At 42.3% G+C, this 17793-nt stretch overlaps 1 protein-coding gene across 1 annotated transcript in view; it reads left to right on the top strand.

The window, feature by feature from the left end:
* The window catches only part of JADE3 (jade family PHD finger 3), a 213292-nt gene that overhangs the window by 128274 nt on the left and 67225 nt on the right, over nt 1–17793 (top strand). The window lies entirely within an intron of this gene.

The raw sequence follows: 17793 nt of genomic DNA, 5'->3' as shown, positions 1-17793 counted from the left end.
TTAAGAGAGAGGGCGGGATATTTAAATCGAGCTGTGACGCCCTGCTCTCACACAGACACGCAAGCGGCACTGACGAGGCGGGATGTCGAAATGCATACGCCGCAAGAACGTTGTGCCTGTTCACCTCTGCAAGAGCGGCTAAATTAAGTCTCCCTATCTAATCCTCAAGTGGGTCTCGCTTCTTTCGTGTGGAGAAGGTGTTGGACATATACCAGCGTACTTTGTTACATTTTATTTCAATACTTTAGCTGTTTTTTTTGTGTCTGTGGATTATTGCTTTCTTAATCGAAAATGTAACGCAGAGCCAGCATGACTGAAAATTAATAGAAATCTGTTTCACATCCCTTGTTAATCCTCTGCTGCAGATTGTTTGTCTCCGTAAGAGACATAATTGTATTTGGGTTACTTTATGAGCAGCATAAATGAAAAAAAAACCCCAAAAAAATCAAACTGATATTACATTGTGGGATTATAATTCATGTCTTCTAGAACTAGTTTTGGATTGACACTCAGAAAATGTTGCAAAGCTTTAACAGGTCCAACTACTAACTGTTGGAATGCACAGCATGTGAATCTAAAATAGCCTCCGGCTGCAAAACTTGCAGGGAAGTGACTGTCTTATTGGCGACCATGTGTTTCCACACATGGATACATTCAGTCTTATGTGACTACAAGTTTTTTGCTTAAGTATAGTAACAGAGTTTAAAAAAATCTTTGACTTGTGAATTCTTAGAATGTGGATGACACATTGTCACTGGAATGGGATAAGCCCAACATTTTGTGATGGAGGGTTCTTTAGTGTTCTCTACTCCACAGTTGATGTTCTTACCCTGTTAGCTGCTCTAAACTGCACATTCCAGCAACATGTTTTGGAGTACTGCATATCCTTACTACTGCTTTTCCACCTTCAATAACCGATTTTAAATAAGTTTCACTTGATCCTTGAGAAAGTCCAAAGCACGGGTTCAAACACGTTAGCTGAAGATCCAGAATGTTGGATTACTAGCTCTAATAATGTATCGCCTTTAACTGGTCTGAGGAATAACATTCAAAGCTACAACGACCTCAAAACCAGTTTGTACCCCTATATTATGGACAATTCATGTTTTGTCTAAGCGGCTGCTGCAGTTCGTTATCATTAATGTATTAGTCCATCTTCTAAATACCTGCTCTGATTGCACCTGGGGTGACCAGTGTGCAAGATGCTGGCACTCTATTTTTCTACAATGTGCGGTTTGTAGCCTGTTAATGCATTGAACTAGCGGCTAGTACACTGATGTATGTCGGTGTAGCATGCTGTTGCCACCCATTGAGTTGTGTGTGTTTAGCGCTTTCTGCTAAACAGTTGTGGGCAGATATTTAACTTTAGTCTAATAGTTTTTTAATGTAGTGCTCACTGATGCAGCTTTCCCATTTCGAAGCGTAGCAGCTTTCTAACTACAAAAGGATGAATGTTCGAGAGTCCCTATCAAGATTTAAACTTGGCATCCCAGTGTTGCTGGATGTCAGTGGTGAGTGCTTACCTTATGGAGCCGTCTTGCAGGCTTCTGATGCAAAAAGGGGTATGGTCCCACGTGGATGGTGCCTCATAAATATTTGAAAGCCTGTGCGGTAGTTTGCAGTGCTTGGGACTGCTACAAATGTGCTGGTTGATTTGTTCTCTGTTCATTTCCACTGTCAAAGACAATTGATAGGCCTGTGAATGTGGCCTTCACCCCAGCCTGTGACTGAAAAGAATACTGCTTTGCCATTTTAGGGAGGCATCTTGCTGTGAATGGAGCAGGGCCTTCTTAGTAGCAGCAAACCTTGGATTGTAGCTGAGTTTCAGGCTCTTTCTACTATATTGAAGTAATCAAAAACCTTCTCAGGGTTCTCACTGATACTTAGTCCTTTTAAACCAACAAAGAAGAAATTGGCACAGAAGCTGAAATATAAAAGCTCATTTTTATTAAACTCAAATTAGTTGAGACTACGTCACACAGAAGCCTTAGCAACTGAATGAAGCAGTCTAAAGAGTACAGAAAACTAAGCCTTTATATATATATATATATATATATATGCTTAGAGTTACATTGTAAGCATAAATGCAAGGGGCAGTCCTGGCTCATGTAAGCATGCAAAATTACTAAGATGGGCATACAAGATCTACTTGCTCAACAAAGTGGGAGGAGAGTTACTTCTCCATACAGCAGCAAAAATAGCCTGACAGTTATACTAGAGAAGCAGGTGCATTCTACTAGCTAGGCCCTCCTGGGCATGTGCAAAGTGGAAGATGCTGAATATAGTTTGTCTCTAAGCAGACTACAAGAGCAGTTACCAGAAAGGTAGGACAGAGCACATGGCAAACAGAATGGCTGCCAGAAATACAAAATGGCTTTCACAAAGCGTATAAGATAACTTCTAAATACAAGATGGCTTTTGCTAAATGCTAACCCATTGCTGTCAATTTACGACAGACGACCGTTTTAGCATTAGCTGAAGACATTGCCATGATCCAGTAGGAACATAGAAAATATTTGTACATTAATTTTTCATAAATTCATCAATTTCCTAGTCATTGCTAGGTGGGCATTTTCCTGAGCTATAAGCAGGAATACAAAGAGAACAAAGCATCGGGTCATAATTAACATTCAGATAGCAGGAGAAAGTATGACCACTATTACAAATAGAATTATCATTTTTCTAGTCCTAAGCAAATCCTAAAATCATCTAGTAATCACCTTCAGGGCTCCTATGCATTTCAGTGACTATTATATACTCAGGTGAGACAGTGGCGATCCTTATTAATGTTCTCAGGTGAAATGGGAATACCCTTTTATCAGAGTACAGACAGAACACTACTTTAAAACGATGGCAGCAGAACAATAAGAACAGTCACACAAATGTACTTATGGTGGACCATTTTGGATGCTAGAGGCGGAGCCACTAGAGGCTATTCCTCTTCCATGGTAGTTCAGTCAAATAGGAACATCTCCAACACCCACTTTTACAGTTGTACTGGAAACACTTGTGCAACTATGCCAAAGTCTGTTCTAAGCCTCTTTGGTAGGCTTCTATCGTCCATCAAATCTACTTCCGTTGACTTCTTCCCCGTTGGGCCTCTTGATTCAGGCCTTCCATGAAAATAATGCTTCCCAGTATCTGTTGGAGTGCCCTCCTGGCAAACACTCACAGCTCACTCGAAAGTCTCAGTGTCTCAATGCAGTGCACCAGTGTCTCTCCTCTGCGGCAGGCACTACAGATACCATGCTCCTCAGTAGTTTTGGGCGCAGATCATCTCTTGCAGACCCGGGTCTACATTCTCAGGCTCCAACACTCATTATTCAGTGCCCGAGGACGCTCGGGCTGCTCTTTCATTTTATTTTTCCCTTTCAACATGGGTACCACAATGTAGTGCCTTTTGCCAATCTTGGATCCTCTGGTGCACTGCCCTTCCGTTGGAGCATAGAAAGGGGGGGGGGGCAAAACTCAGGCCAAGGGGCTCAAGGGACCGCGCGCTGTTCGAGGTTACCAGCACATGACAGGTAGAAAACTGAAGCCTCAAACCAGCCCTGCCATCAACAACAGGGATCCTTCTCTTTCGCTCTTTTGCACTGGTTCTGTGGCAAACAGGGAGCCAGCTCCTCCTTCTTGTCTGATGTCCAACGCCGTCTGATGGAGCATGCACGATGCTTTGGAGATGCCATTGACGAAGCGCTGGCGATCGCTGTCCAGCCTTGCTACTTTCTGGGTGCTGGGACTGTAGGCCCAAGACGTCTGCCCTTCATCTGTAGCTGTCACTGATGGGAATTAGGCTTGAATCAGTGTTCTGCAGGTTATTAGGACTCTTCCTTTTACTCTGGAAGATCCCGCAGAACCTAGTGATGTAGGAAATGTGACACAGTTGTTAGTTTCCTTCAATTTAGTACAAAAACAGTTCATTGTATTTAACAATGTGACTGCAAGCAAATGGCCTGCAATCGTCAAAGGAGTGGGCAGAAGCCATGGGACAACTCTGGTCCAGAATGCACTGTCACTCTCAAAGGCAAAGGCCTTCATTATCCTCACTAACTTCAACGTGGGAGCATTATCCTCTGCCTTTTAAGGGTAGATAGCTACATGGGAATTCTATCTAAATGTGTGTCCTCACACATAGTGGCATTGTCTAATGGGGTAACCATTTTTTTTAATGATTACGTCTAGGTGTTCCTAAATTCCTTATCTAGAACACCTCCAAAAGGGAAATCACATGATACAGATTATCAGGGACATGTAGATACCTCCCTTTAATAATTGTGCATAAGGTGCACTATGCAATATACAGGCTAATGATCAAAATGTGGAAACAAAAGACAAGAACGAGAGAGTCCTGGTATTTCCATGATTAGAACACATCTGATCCCACTGAAAATTAAAGCAGCAGGAACAAAAGGGTAAAAAACCAAATTATAATAGGCATTGAAAATTTGTCACGTTCAAAAAATAAACGTAGGGTATCTCCTATTGAGGTGGAAAACTTGTCTTACTATAGTATTGAGTCTGTTAACCAGCCCATCACTACCCTGACAGTCAGACTGGAAACATCGAAATGGGCCTAAAGAAAATTCTTGAAAACCAGTCTGGTCATACAAACGGGAATTATACATAATAATAATAATTTTTTAATAGTCTCACCAAAAAGGTTCTCAGTCAGAGGTGACCTCATGTGGAGGATCAAAATCAGGAAGATCAGAAATATACTGGGCTGCAGAGACAGAATCCCCAGAATCTCTGTGCACAGAGTACCTCCTTAGTAGAATCCTGTCCCGTCCTCCTCAGTAGATTTCTGTCTCCTGACAAGATCACTCCCTCAGATAGTCACTTCTGATGAGGTCCACGTTGGCGCTCCAAACTGAAGTAATCAAAATCCTTCTGAGGGGTCTCACTGATGCTTAGTTTTTTTAAACCAACAAAGAAGAAATTGGCACAGAAGCTGAAATATAAAAGATCATTTTTATTAAACTCAAATTAGTTGAGACTACGTCACACAGAAGCCTTAGCAACTGAATGAAGCAGTCTAAAGAGTACAGAAAACTGGGGCTTTATATATATATGCTTAGAGTTGCATAGTAAGCATGAATGCAAGTGGCAGTCCTGGCTCAAGTAAGCATGCAAAATGACTAAGATGGGCGTACAAGATCTACTTGCTCAACAAAGTGGGAGGAGAGTTACTTCTCCATATAGCAGCAAAAATAGCCTGACAGTTATACTAGAGAAGCAGGTGCATTCTACTAGCTAGGCCCTTCTGGGCATGTGCGAAGTGGAAGATGCTGAATATAGTTTGTCTCTAGGCAGACTACAAGAGCAGTTAACAGAAAGGTAGGACAGAGCACATGGCAAACAGAATGGCTGCCAGAAATACAAAATGGCTTTCACAAAGCGGATAAGATAACTTTTAAATACAAGATGGCTTTTGCTAAATGCTAACCCATTGCTGTCAATTTACGACAATACAACCATACAGAGTTTAAACAAACGCCTTTTTATAGACCTTCATCTTTCGTTTCTACGGTCATTTCACATTTCCATGTTGACCATAATGGTTTGCTTCCTTTAATTCTTTTTTCACGGGACATGATGTGGAGTTTTACACAGATCTTTTTAAGTTGTTTGACTGCACCTGTAGGCCTACAGAAAAAATGTTTTTTAATGGAAAAGCTTCCATTTTCCTTTTGATTATCTTATTTATCACCCATTGTCAATACATACTTTCTCCAAGCATAGGTATTGAATGCTGTATTATACATGTTTGTCGTACATTTAGAACTGTATATTTTTGTTACAACTTTTTATTAGTTTGAATCCACCGAGCATGATAAATAACATTTGCATTTCACTGTCGCAATGCGACCAGTCACAAACAAATCACAGTCCCAGCCCGTAGGAAGCCCCCACCTCCCCCACATTTTGTTGTACTTCTGCGGGCAAACACGGGCAATTTGGACAGACTTTTCAAGTTGAGCGCACCAGTCCACTTCTGCCCTCCCCCAGGGCCGGGGCGCTGGCGGAGTTTCATTGCCGAGCAATGTCTCTCTTACCCAACAATGTGGTGATGCCCACAAATGTGGGGTCCGCCTGGCAGCCACCCACCTCATCAACAAACCCCAGGGCTACCCTAGGGATAAAATCAAGATCACGTTCCAAGACCACTGAGGCTCGCTGGGCACCCACTGCTAATAGACCAAGATGTCCGGTCAGGCCGAGACAGCATGGTCGAGATCCGCTAATGTTTCTGAACACTGAAAGCAGACCTGGTCTGGAATGGGATGAGGTATGTCGTATGCAATTGAATCAGCTGAAGACTAGTAGGGATGGCCAGCACGCGCTGGGCCAACTGCACCTCCCTTCAGTCCGCCTCATCAGGTTCACCAACCCAACCTTCCGAACTGTCTTAGCTTCTCAAAAGCATGTGGAGCTCTCATTTAGAAAAGTTGTGTACAGATTTTCTGGTTTCATAATGTCTAGAGGTGATGTGCATTCCTGTATTCTGTAAAAACATTGCAATAAGGGCGTTGGTTAATGTAGACTTGGCATCTGTCCATGTGTGTCATGCCATGTTACATGCCTTTTCTTGTATTAATTAAATTTTTCTGGCATTATGTGGCACTTTTAAGTCTCCATCATAGTGCGTAAAGTGGATTAAGCACAGATATCCAGATAGGCGCCTCCCAGGATCCAAGTCTTTTCTTCCCTGATGCCAGAGTTGAGAAAAGCTGCCTAAAATTAATGATGATTTAAATAGATCGTAGTTAACGAGTGCAGGCACATTTTGTCTGACATTCCAGAGTATTTTAAAGAAAACATGAAGGTTCGACATGACCACGATTATTGTGTGTGCTTGTGTAACAGGTGGCATAGATGGTGGATTCTTTGCTCTGTGTGATGTATACATAAGGCTTACGTTTATTTTGCGCTCGAGTGGTTGAATTCAGTTACCGTCTTAAGATGCCGGTTGCAATACAGTGGGTCAACACCTTCGAATAATGAATGACCTCTTAACAGCGGGATGTGTCTTCCACTCTGGCCTGGCATATGTGCTGGTGGCATCTGGTACCACAATCTTTTTTGGCACCCACCATGGCCGCCTCGGATTCCCTCACTGCCACCCGGCAAAAGTTCCCCTCATGTTTTAAAGTGCTGGTAAAGGCTGGCTGTACTAATCGACTCAGCTGTCCACATAAAATACAGATCTGTTCTTTGCAGCAAGCATATTAACCCTCTGCGCTACTTTATGGCGAGTCAAAACTACCAGCTTCTTAAAAGCTGGATCACACGGAATTCTGCAGCAGGTGCTTTTAAATCTTAAGTTGTTGCTAAAGACAGCTCCAGCCCTGCCAAGTACAACACATCAGGCGTTAGACGAACACGTTTCAGTGTGGTGGTCCACATCACCGCACTGAAATGTGAAGTCACGCATAATGAAGTCGCGCCTTATCGCACCAAGTAATCATGCACCTGACCAATACTGCCTGATGATTGAAACGAAAGTTAGCTGGTGTGGTCAGAGTGACAGCATGCCGTGCGCGCGGCTTCTGGCAGGCTTGGGGGCTAGTCTGCAGCTATAAGCTGCTACAATGTAATGGATTCACCGACACGCGTCTCAGCATCATTAATGTCTATAGGGTCTGGACCGACACTGCGGCTCAAGTGGTGAGCGGTGGCTGTAGTATGAATAAACTCATGGCTACAGGGAGTGGCAGTGGCGTGCTGCTCACATCATGACAGTTATCTCAGTCAAACACCCGAGAGTCCCGCCCGGCGGACCAGCTGAACTCCGCACGGACCGTGGTATCCTCTGGAGTGGTTCCCAGCAGCACACCAGCCCAACCATTCATGCCCGGGCTGGTGCTTGCTGCGGTGGGAGTCGTTACAGCGAGGTGCGGCCTGTACAATTGCCGTTCCTCGAGTCGACTCACAAAGTAAGTTGTGCCTCAGCGAAATATCTCTTTCCTTCAAAGTGTACTTTGAATTTTATTAATAGCGCTAGGGCGTCACCTCGCCAGTATTGCCTTTCCTATTACTTTCAGTGCCAGCGCACTTAAATCAGGGCACAGCTCACGTGGTCAGTGCCTGCCACTGAGTGTCAGGGTAGTAGCTCTGCGACAGCCCATAACTGAAAACAAATGTGTGCAGGAGCCCCTCTGTTCATCTGGGCAGTGTGCGGGCTCTGCATTCACATTACACTACTTTATGCAAGTTAGACGTGTTGCAGAGGCCTGCTTTGGAATGGTTTAACAGTGACACTAGTATAGTTAAATCTGAACCCCTCTGGTTATGCACATGCTCTGGTTGCTTCTGATCTCCATGACTGCGTTTTTGTCTAAACGACTATGTATTATTTCGAACGGGCTGTTTCTTTAGTGAATTGTGGCGTCTTAAGGTCACCTAAAAGCACTGGGAGTTCTGGAGTTAGTTTTCATGTTACAGAGTGCTGCTATCCGCACGTGGCGTCCTGCTCTCCACATGCGGCCTAAGCAGCATATTGCCTGTAACACACACATGAACACTTCTGTTTTTATAAATGCCAAAAACCTTTTTGGTGAAAAGCAGTATGAAAACGGAAGAGGGAGAAATGGTGCCTTCAAAAAGAATAAATCGCACTTGAACTAAGTTACAGTTCACAATTAATGGTATTTCTCCGTTACCAGGATTGATCATCTATGCGCAATTTCTACCTCCGTGGAGTTTTAAAACCCAATCCTGTTGCTAGCCTGAAATATGAAATGGCTCCTATCAGATCCCCTTCCTTTAGCAATCATCCTAGAAAGGGCAAGTAGGTTAGTAACTTCAGGGGTTTTGCAGCAGCTTGGAAGTCTTTCCAAAGCTTATTATTGTTTTAAAGGGCGTAACTTCTGATATTTTACTTTTTCCATGGACTTAAGTGCTTGGTTTTATTTCGGGGGCGGGGGGGGGGGATTCCTCTGTCACTGAGAACTACAGTCACGCAGTCTGTCTCCGGTTAGTGTCCTTCCTTCCATTTCTGGTGCTTCTTCAGTTTTAAGATCTTCTTAGAGTTTCTTAATGCTCAATTGGGTGTAATTTCTTATATTTTTCTGTTTCCCTCATCTTCATTGCTGGATTTTGCTCGCGAGAAAGTCTCACTTAGTCATTGAAATGTCGCTCCTAATTACACTGACATTCTGAAAATGTCACAAATAGCAATCTGAAACCTTGGCTGCTATGTAGACCCCCCTCCCTCTGGGGTCAGAGCCCAGTGCGGCTGCACCGGTTGCACTGCCCTACAGCCGCCCCTGCTTCCACTTGCTGGCCCTAAACCAGAAGAGATCGCGTTTGGCTCCTAAGTCGATCATCTTCAGAGCGAAGTACTTTTCTTAGGTGATTCCACAATCCTCAAAGTAACTTCCTCTCCTGAATGAGCGCTTGCGTTTGTTGAGGATTTACCCGCACCGTGGTGGCCAGAGTGCGATCAGCAAGGATGTGTGCATTAGAGGAGCTTGAAGGGAAACCTGCAGGGCACAGAAACGAGTCCCAGGTGATGAATTTAATGATAATGCTTTCTGCTTGGAGCATCGATCCGCTGCCATGTATCCAGACATGCATGCTTCCTGGACCACGTCACTTCCTTTTCAAAATAACAGTTCCATTATCTTCGGAGGAGGAATACTTCTAAAATGCTATTACAAAGCATGTTTTTTTTTAACATTAAAGAGCAATAAATGGAAGCAACAGTCTTTATCTTACAGAGCGGTGTAGCTGTTCCTCCATCCTTTAGCTTTAAAATGAACTATTTGAAGGGGGCTAGGCGGGAGAGATGGTTACACTCATCGGGGTGAAAAGAGTGGGGAAAAACAACACGTAACTAACTATGATTATCTTAGAGAAGTCAGAATTTTTGTCCATTTTGGAGTAAATTGCTGGCTTTCATGGTATTAATCAGAGCCTATAAGTTACAGGTATACTTATGTGCAAAAAAAAGGCTTTTACCGTTTCCACCAGGTAAGAATTCTGCATGCATTGGTTTGCTGCGGATGTTCTTTTGCATACTGTTTAAATTTGTATTTCTTTCTTTATTTGTGTTCAGATAATGTGTCCAGAATTCCACATCATTTGGACAATTACTTTACATCTATTCCTTTACAAGTCCTTATATTGATATGCTGAAACATTTCCTTTGCATAATCATAGTATTTGCTGGACACAACTTCAGCTTGTTGGTTTTTGTCTTGACACGTCCCCAACAAGCAAAGATCCCCGGCACCCACACCTGCAACATCCGACATCTCCAGCATTGTCACCCAAAAAATATAAAAACATTACATTTTGAGTTCAGTTTATATACTGTAGTGTGTGTTCATTCATCTGTTTGTATGGATCTGAGGTATTGCACCAATGGGTCCCAGAAATCCCTAGGTCTGGAGGCCTGTGGTATTTCTTCTGCATAGGTTTCCAGTCTCCTCTTATAATAAGTCATGTCTGTGATCCAGTCCTTGCTAAATGGTGGTTCTTTCGCATACTTTGCTTCATCAAAAACAAGTGTTTCATCTAGGATAACCTACACTTCACTACAGCCCCCCAAAAAATAAGATGACTTTCTCTCACCGTTGCCATCCATTGGCATTTGGAAATGCATATACTCATGCCTTTGACGAGATCAAACTTGCATGTGGTTTGTGGGGAGAAGTTCCTGCAGGATGCCCCCATCATTAAAACCCCAAACTGTTTTTCTCTCCATTGCTTGCGTTTGTGAATATGGGGAATCCAGAGCGCTGGTGGGTTTTCTGTGTTTGTACATTCATATTTTCAACTTACAATTGTACTAACCATGACTTTGAGTTGGGATTGATGTTTTGTGCCCACAATGTTATGTTTTTGTGCATCCAAGGTGAGCTGGAGTGTGCAAAAACATTTTTGGGCTAGATGAATTAAGCGGTCTGATTTAAAAAATAAATAAAATAAAGTAAAAAAATAAAAACAAATTAAAAGAGGTAGTATAGATATACTTATTCACACCGCTGTTCTTTGAGTCTACGGTTTAGTAGATAATCAGTAAAAGTGCAATCTGAGTTTCTTGCTTCACAACCTTTGTGGATCCATCTGTGGTCATCTCCACGATAGGCCTGGGATGAAAAACCCAACATACAGCAAGACAGGCTTGCAGGCAGCGCAAGAACCAACATAAAGCAATTATTTTCTGACGGATAACATACTGGCCGTACATTCTGTGCTCCCAGTTTATGCACAGCATGGCCACTAACAACTTATGATATGCAGACATTATCAGAGCTGGTCTCTGTGCTTTCAGGTTCTGTGCTATGTACGCCTCTCCCTGTGGTGCTTTCAGGATGTGTTCATTAAAGAAGAAAAGAGCATAACGGGGAAAAATAATCTAAAGATAGTCTATTTCAGATGGCCGGATGCTTAATCCAGATGTTTGACACTATATGGCAATCACAAGAAGAGACTGGTGCAAACACAATAGTTCACCTTTGCTACGTGTAGGCTGATCATAGGATTCTAATAATAAGGTAAACGGGCATCTAGGATATCAGTGTTCATGTTGTAATTCTGCACGAAAGCCGTTGTATTTTTGGTACTGGTATTGTCGTAAAGGAACCATCCAGTGAATGATTTCACCACTGATCTCAAAACCCCAGCTGATGACATTAAGCAAACAGGCATTCTAGAAATCCTATTGTTGGTGATTGTTAAAGATGCAGGAGGACCAGGCAAAGAGAAAAGTTGTCCGCCACCCCCTCCCAAATCATTGTGAAGTCTGTGGTTGTTCGCCTCTTCCAGCTTCCTTCCATCTTCCTTCCATCTTGCAATCCTTTACCTAGCTGACTTGGAGTTGCGGTCTTCTTGTTGTTCAGTCTATAAATTGTGTTTACAGGCTTTCTCTGGTCTATATTTCGTTCCTGTCGATTACTACATCTTGAGTAGCTTTTTGAGCACCTTAGTGCTACAAGTACCACGTTTTGCTCCTCACTCTCCCTTTATTTGCTCCTCTCAAGTTAATTTTATTGCATGCCTCTGTAATGCTTTTCCGCAGAATGCCTGCTCACAACCCATTTAAAAACACTCAACTTTATTCTTCTCAGGCAGTCCTGATCGCACCCGGTCAGAAATACGAAAAAAAGACAGTCTGCTGGGATATCTTTTTGTATTGCAGGCGTTTTATCCTCCATTGTGGCTTTCTATTTCGACTAACTATTGAAATTATTTATTTCCAGTACTGTCGTGTAGTTCCTACAAATACATAGGATCTGCCTGATTAGACAACATAAACTAATGGATTGGTGTGCAGACTGATTCCTGACACCCCCAAAGGATATGTCAGCCTTTAGACCATCTAGCTCACAGTGCCACCATAAGCCCCCTAACCTTACCAAGGAGCAAATCGTTTCTGGCAACTATCGAACATTACAACCCTTGATCCTTCAGGGATCGTGGCAACAGAGCAGTAGCTTTCGCTCAGTAAATCTGTTAGTCTCGGAGAGATACACAGAGTAAACAATGTAGACGTTTTCAATAAGCATTTATTGAACCACCGTCCTTCTAGTATAAAACATGTTTGCTGCGACAACCATTAGACAGAAACAGATGTATAAGGTTACAAGCACCAACAGAGTAAATAAAAGGTAGAATTCTACCATGGAGCTGAAACGGTGAATATATGCAGGCATATAGATACATGACCGTAATCGAGCGTACTCCTAGGAGGCACACCCTACCTAAGTGTGCCTAGCATGTATGTGGGTGTATTACCCTAGGAAAGGGTCAACCCCATTACCTGATGGGAGAGAACGAAGGACCCCGTCTTGGTCTCAAGTCGGACACCCTGCAAGGGATGTCAGGCCACTGCATGTTGTAGCTTTCTGCAGGCTGGGATCTGTGTCTAGTGTCAGCGTGAAAGCTTCTCCTCTGCTTATCTAACTTTGGTATGGGTCTTTTATACCATAAAGATAGCCTCTGGGTTCCTTACACAATCGATATGTTGTGAGTAAGATTATGCAAATGAGCCTAAAACAATACCTGTGATTATGCAAAGCAGTTCTTTCCCCCTACGATGAAAATGACCATGACTTTTACACAGAACATGTTCATGCAGTTATGTACATCATGTGCAGGGGCTTATCTAAGAATCTTCATGCATAATAAATTAGGCTGGTTTCCAGGAAACTGATCGACATTTATTCAGCACATAACTGAGTAAAAGGTCTGTGCTAGAACCGTTCTGCAGAGCAAAGTAGACCACATGTAGGTAAAAGGTTGTGTAGCTACCTTGGCCTAGAATGGGGTACATTGGGGTACATAACAGTACCAGCTGGTTCGTTGTATGCTATAAACGCAATAGGTAATCGATGCAGTTTTCTAAACCACTTTCTTTAACCGGAGTAAAAAATGAATTATTTCAGTGCAAAGATTAGTGTGATTGATGTGCACCGTGATATGTCATCTGGCATTTTGTTTGTGCGGGGGTTATGTTCTTTTCAAAAGTTTGTTGCTAAGGTTATTTTTAAGAAAAAGACAGCTTCGATTTCCATCCTGTTTCGACTGCTTCTGCTTTTTCTAAAATGAGAATATATTTTGTAAATGGTTCGTTTCTGATTTTTTTTTTTCAGTATCTCTATTAGTGCAGGTAAGTTTAGGGGTAAAAAACTATTTGCACATGTACTAATTCACAAACTAAATTTGCTTATGTGCAAAATGCATCAAAGGCGTTCATTACGTTGAAAACAAATTACCTGTGTGTACCCTGAGCACAAAATCTGTCCTTGGGCTAAGTCTAGAATTATGACAGGCACATATTTTTATGCTTACCTGCTGTACCAGGAGTGCTCTTAGCGTGCATCCCAGTCCCATATAGTGCTCCTCCATGGTACCGGTCTGTAATTGAGCAATAATACCAACGCTGAATTGAAATTTCCCTTGCCTGCACTGCAGTATGTACTCTCCCGTTACTCTTAGTAATTTTTTTCCCCACACCATCATTTTCAAAACTTGATCCTTGCATCCTTTTATAAAATATTTAAACCGTACCACTATACCTCCCCGACCAGCTGGTGAACACCTAACCCCATAGTGCTATGGGTGCTTCTTTTAGGCACCCTATGCCGCAGTAGGGTATTCGTGCAGCTCACACACATTCTTTTGAGTTTGTTCTTCAGTACTGTTACGGAATGAAATTCTTTAATGTAGTTCTTCAAATACAGAAAATCAACATTTTAATGTCTTTGAATATTTCTTTTTTTTATCAATCTTATAAGGAATCTTATAACCTCAGCGTATCTCGGAGTATATTTGCTTCTTCATTAGTATTTAATTCCCAATACATTTTAACTTAGAGAAAAAGAGAACCGACTACATGATTTGGTTCCGTTCTCAAACCTTAATATTCTAAAATCTTAGCCTAGACTGTGTAACATAAAGCTATGCTTATACTTTTAAAGCAATAGATCAACACTTTAACAACCAAATTTAGGGTAATTCCATAAACCTGCTAAAGGATAAAATAAACCGGTTTCAAATTTAGGGTAATTCAATAAACCTGCTAAAGGATAAAATAAACCTGATTCGAAGTTAAAAACTAACCACAAGAAAGGTTACTGTTGTGAAATCATTACAGAGCCCAGGGTCATATTTGCCCCACATAATATTGTACTCCGACCACATGCTCTACTGAAACTTTGTGTCTTACCTAAATCTTTGACTTCATTCTTTTATCATTTTAGTTCTGTTTTTATTAAATCAGTCGCCTATTGATAGTGAAACTTTGTATTACTTACCCGCAGTTTTCTCAGTTATTATACCATCTTTTATTTTACACTAGCTTACCCGTCGCGCGTTTCTGCGATCACCGAAGAAAGGAAATTCAAGGAAACTCGTTATGATAACATTCAATTTACATTGTGTCATTTTTATTGACTTATTCATTTTAATATGGAAAACATTTAAAAGTGTCGTTTTAATTCTATTTATTTATTCGAGTGCTTGTGGATACATGATTTTTTGTTTCCATCTGGTGCGTACATCAGTATTCGAAAGATTATGAGGGCCCTGGGGGCCGATATTTAAAACAAATGTATGACGGAAACCTTCGCGGCAGTGTACTCAACAACTTCCCAAAGTTTCATGGTGATCGGATGAATGGTGTAGTAATGCATAAAGGACAAACCGACCGAAAGACCGACATACATTCAATTTTATATATATATAGATTGAGTTCTGCTTCCTCCTAAAGTGGTCAGCACGATTATGGATATGCTTGCCATTCTTTCCTCTAGCAGCTGAGGATAAATATTTTTCAGTGCTAGTACAGCTTCATAGAAAAGCACATGTGATCCTTGAGCACTGGAGTACTGAATAAACTCTCTATGCCTAATTTTGGCTTACAACTGTAATCAAAGTCAGTTACATGTATGTGCCATTTAAGCTTCTTAACATGTTAAGTTCCCGTGAGCCACTTGGGTGAAAGGGTTATAGGAATTCTGATGTTGACTGGCCCGTCGATCAACCCACTTGACTCATGGCAACCAATGCATATCATAGCAGTGATAGTGCACCCACTAATCTAATGGGAAGGAGCACCAGCCCTTGAATGATAACACAGGATCTGTACTTAAAGCCATGCCATCCCTCTGGCTGCTAGACTGTTTGTGAATCAGTGCCATGGTCCTAAAATGCTCCCTCGGGTTTATGAGGAGCTTTTGCACACAATTTCTTTGTGAATCCATCAGTTTGGCTGGATTTGTGGACATAGTTTGCTAATGTAACTTGAAAGCAGCATTTCTATTTAGTATCTGCCACCTTAATAAATAAGAAATTGTTTTAGGCCATTGCCAAGGCCTCGCCTTTTTAATGTTCTTTTTAATTGTCTACGTGTGTTTTTCATTTTTTTTTATTTCTGCATTGAATTATGTTTTTAAAGTTAAAAAAAAGGCTCTCTCCCACGTGAGCCAATGCATATTGGAGAAGTTAGAGCGTGCCCACAACTTTTTAGTACGCAAGACGGGTCCACCCTGTGAATGTGATGTAGATGTTCTTGTATACCACTCACCCTCCTCCCCTCCAGACATCTCACCCTTCCCCTCCTTCACTTACCTACTGTCCCGAACCTTGCATCCTAATTGTGAATAGGAAACTGTGTCCTAAAGAATTGCACAAGGAACATATTCCCCATCTTAAATGGGCTGTACTCCCATGTAAATCTGGCCCTGTATGTTACCTAGTTGAATGCGTCTTGGAAATATGGTTTGGTTACAGAGCTTGAAAGCAGGGTTGCCATTTTCTGTCCATCACCTTATTCAAAAGGTCACTGTACATGCCCAGCCAAGTTTTCTGAAATTTTGCCCTTTTCAAAGAATTTCTATTTTCTTTGTTGCGCTCAATTCCCCCCCCCCCCCCCCCCCCCCCTGCAGATCATTGCATTTTATTTTTGCAGCAAAACATTTAGTGTCTCAACCATCACACGTGAGGAGCGCTGGTTTCTCTTAGGGGACTCACATCGGCTTCTTAATGCAAAGTCCTAGTTCACTCTGTCTCAAGGCCTTCCACCTCATTCTCACAGGGAGCCCTCCATACAAGTGTGAATTGGGGAAATATGAAAATTTAACACAGTAGCAAAATTCTGCACTCAAAAAAACAAACACAGCTTAACAACTGGAGTGGTGTGGCTCACTGGTTAGAGGCGGCAGACCCAGGAGCAGAGGACGGCCCGGGACCAGGGTTCAATTCCGGACGCGGCAGGGTCTTGGGTCAGGGTCAGCGGACTCGATAATTCTCGCCTCGGTGCCTACTCTAACTAGGGATCACACTCGGCAACTCTGGGCATTAGCTTGCCTCATCTCCACAACGGCCTCCCCACATACGCCGGGGATGCCTGGTTTCACCTTGGAGATACCCAGTAGGGACCATCTCACAGGGAAAGCCAAGACGGATTCCCCAGCGGTCTACAGCGCAGAGATACTCCTTTGGGAGTCGATTCTAGCTCTTTAGAAACCCACAATCAATCAATCAATCAATTAACAACTGTCTGCAGAAGCTAACAGAAACAATGGAAACGCATTGTATTTGTGGTTTGTACTGTGAGTCTGCAAATCTTGTTACTTCTACGCACTAACAAGAGAGATATTGGAGGTCTGGGGTATTTCGCGAGTCCTTCTGCATGGTGAGGTAAATTGGGGATTACGATTGTTACTGCATGCTCTAGAACGCTGAGAAATCGATGACCATGATCCCTCCAGGCAGAAGAAATATGTGTTTGGTTACATAGACATACCTTACGAAAGCCACAATATTGTTGTTTCAGTGAGTGTGCTAAGCTTATGGCAGATCATTATTCACCCATTCCTGCAGACTTGTTTGATACCAAAGCAGGCATAATTGTTCTGGGTAGAAGTTGCCGATATTTGGGTTGGTCCACTGTGCTTTCATTCAGTTTAGTCAGCCGCTACCAAAGTCAAGTGGTTAGTTGGCTAGTACATTGACTTTCATGATTCGTTATTGGGAGAGGTTAGTGGTAGGATTTTCTTAGGACTTGAAAGTGAAAGAATATTATTTTCACTAGAGCTCCGATCTAAGAGCTGAGACTGATGTCAGCATCGCTCTCATGCCCACATTTCTTCTTGTGGACTTGATGGTGCACTGTTTCGGTGAATGGGGTTGGTAGACATAGGATGCTCATTTTGTTTGAGGAGGTAGGATGTACCTAGAACTGATATTTCTGTTTTCAAACCATTCCGTTGTAGGCAGTTGCATTGCATCAATGGTTTGGTGGCCTCTAACGTGATAGACATGGCTCATAACTGATCATTG

The sequence above is a fragment of the Lissotriton helveticus genome, chromosome 8, assembly GCF_964261635.1.
Source record: "Lissotriton helveticus chromosome 8, aLisHel1.1, whole genome shotgun sequence".
In the NCBI taxonomy this organism is placed as follows: Eukaryota; Metazoa; Chordata; class Amphibia; order Caudata; family Salamandridae; genus Lissotriton; species Lissotriton helveticus.
This window is presented reverse-complemented; position numbering and strand designations above follow the sequence as displayed.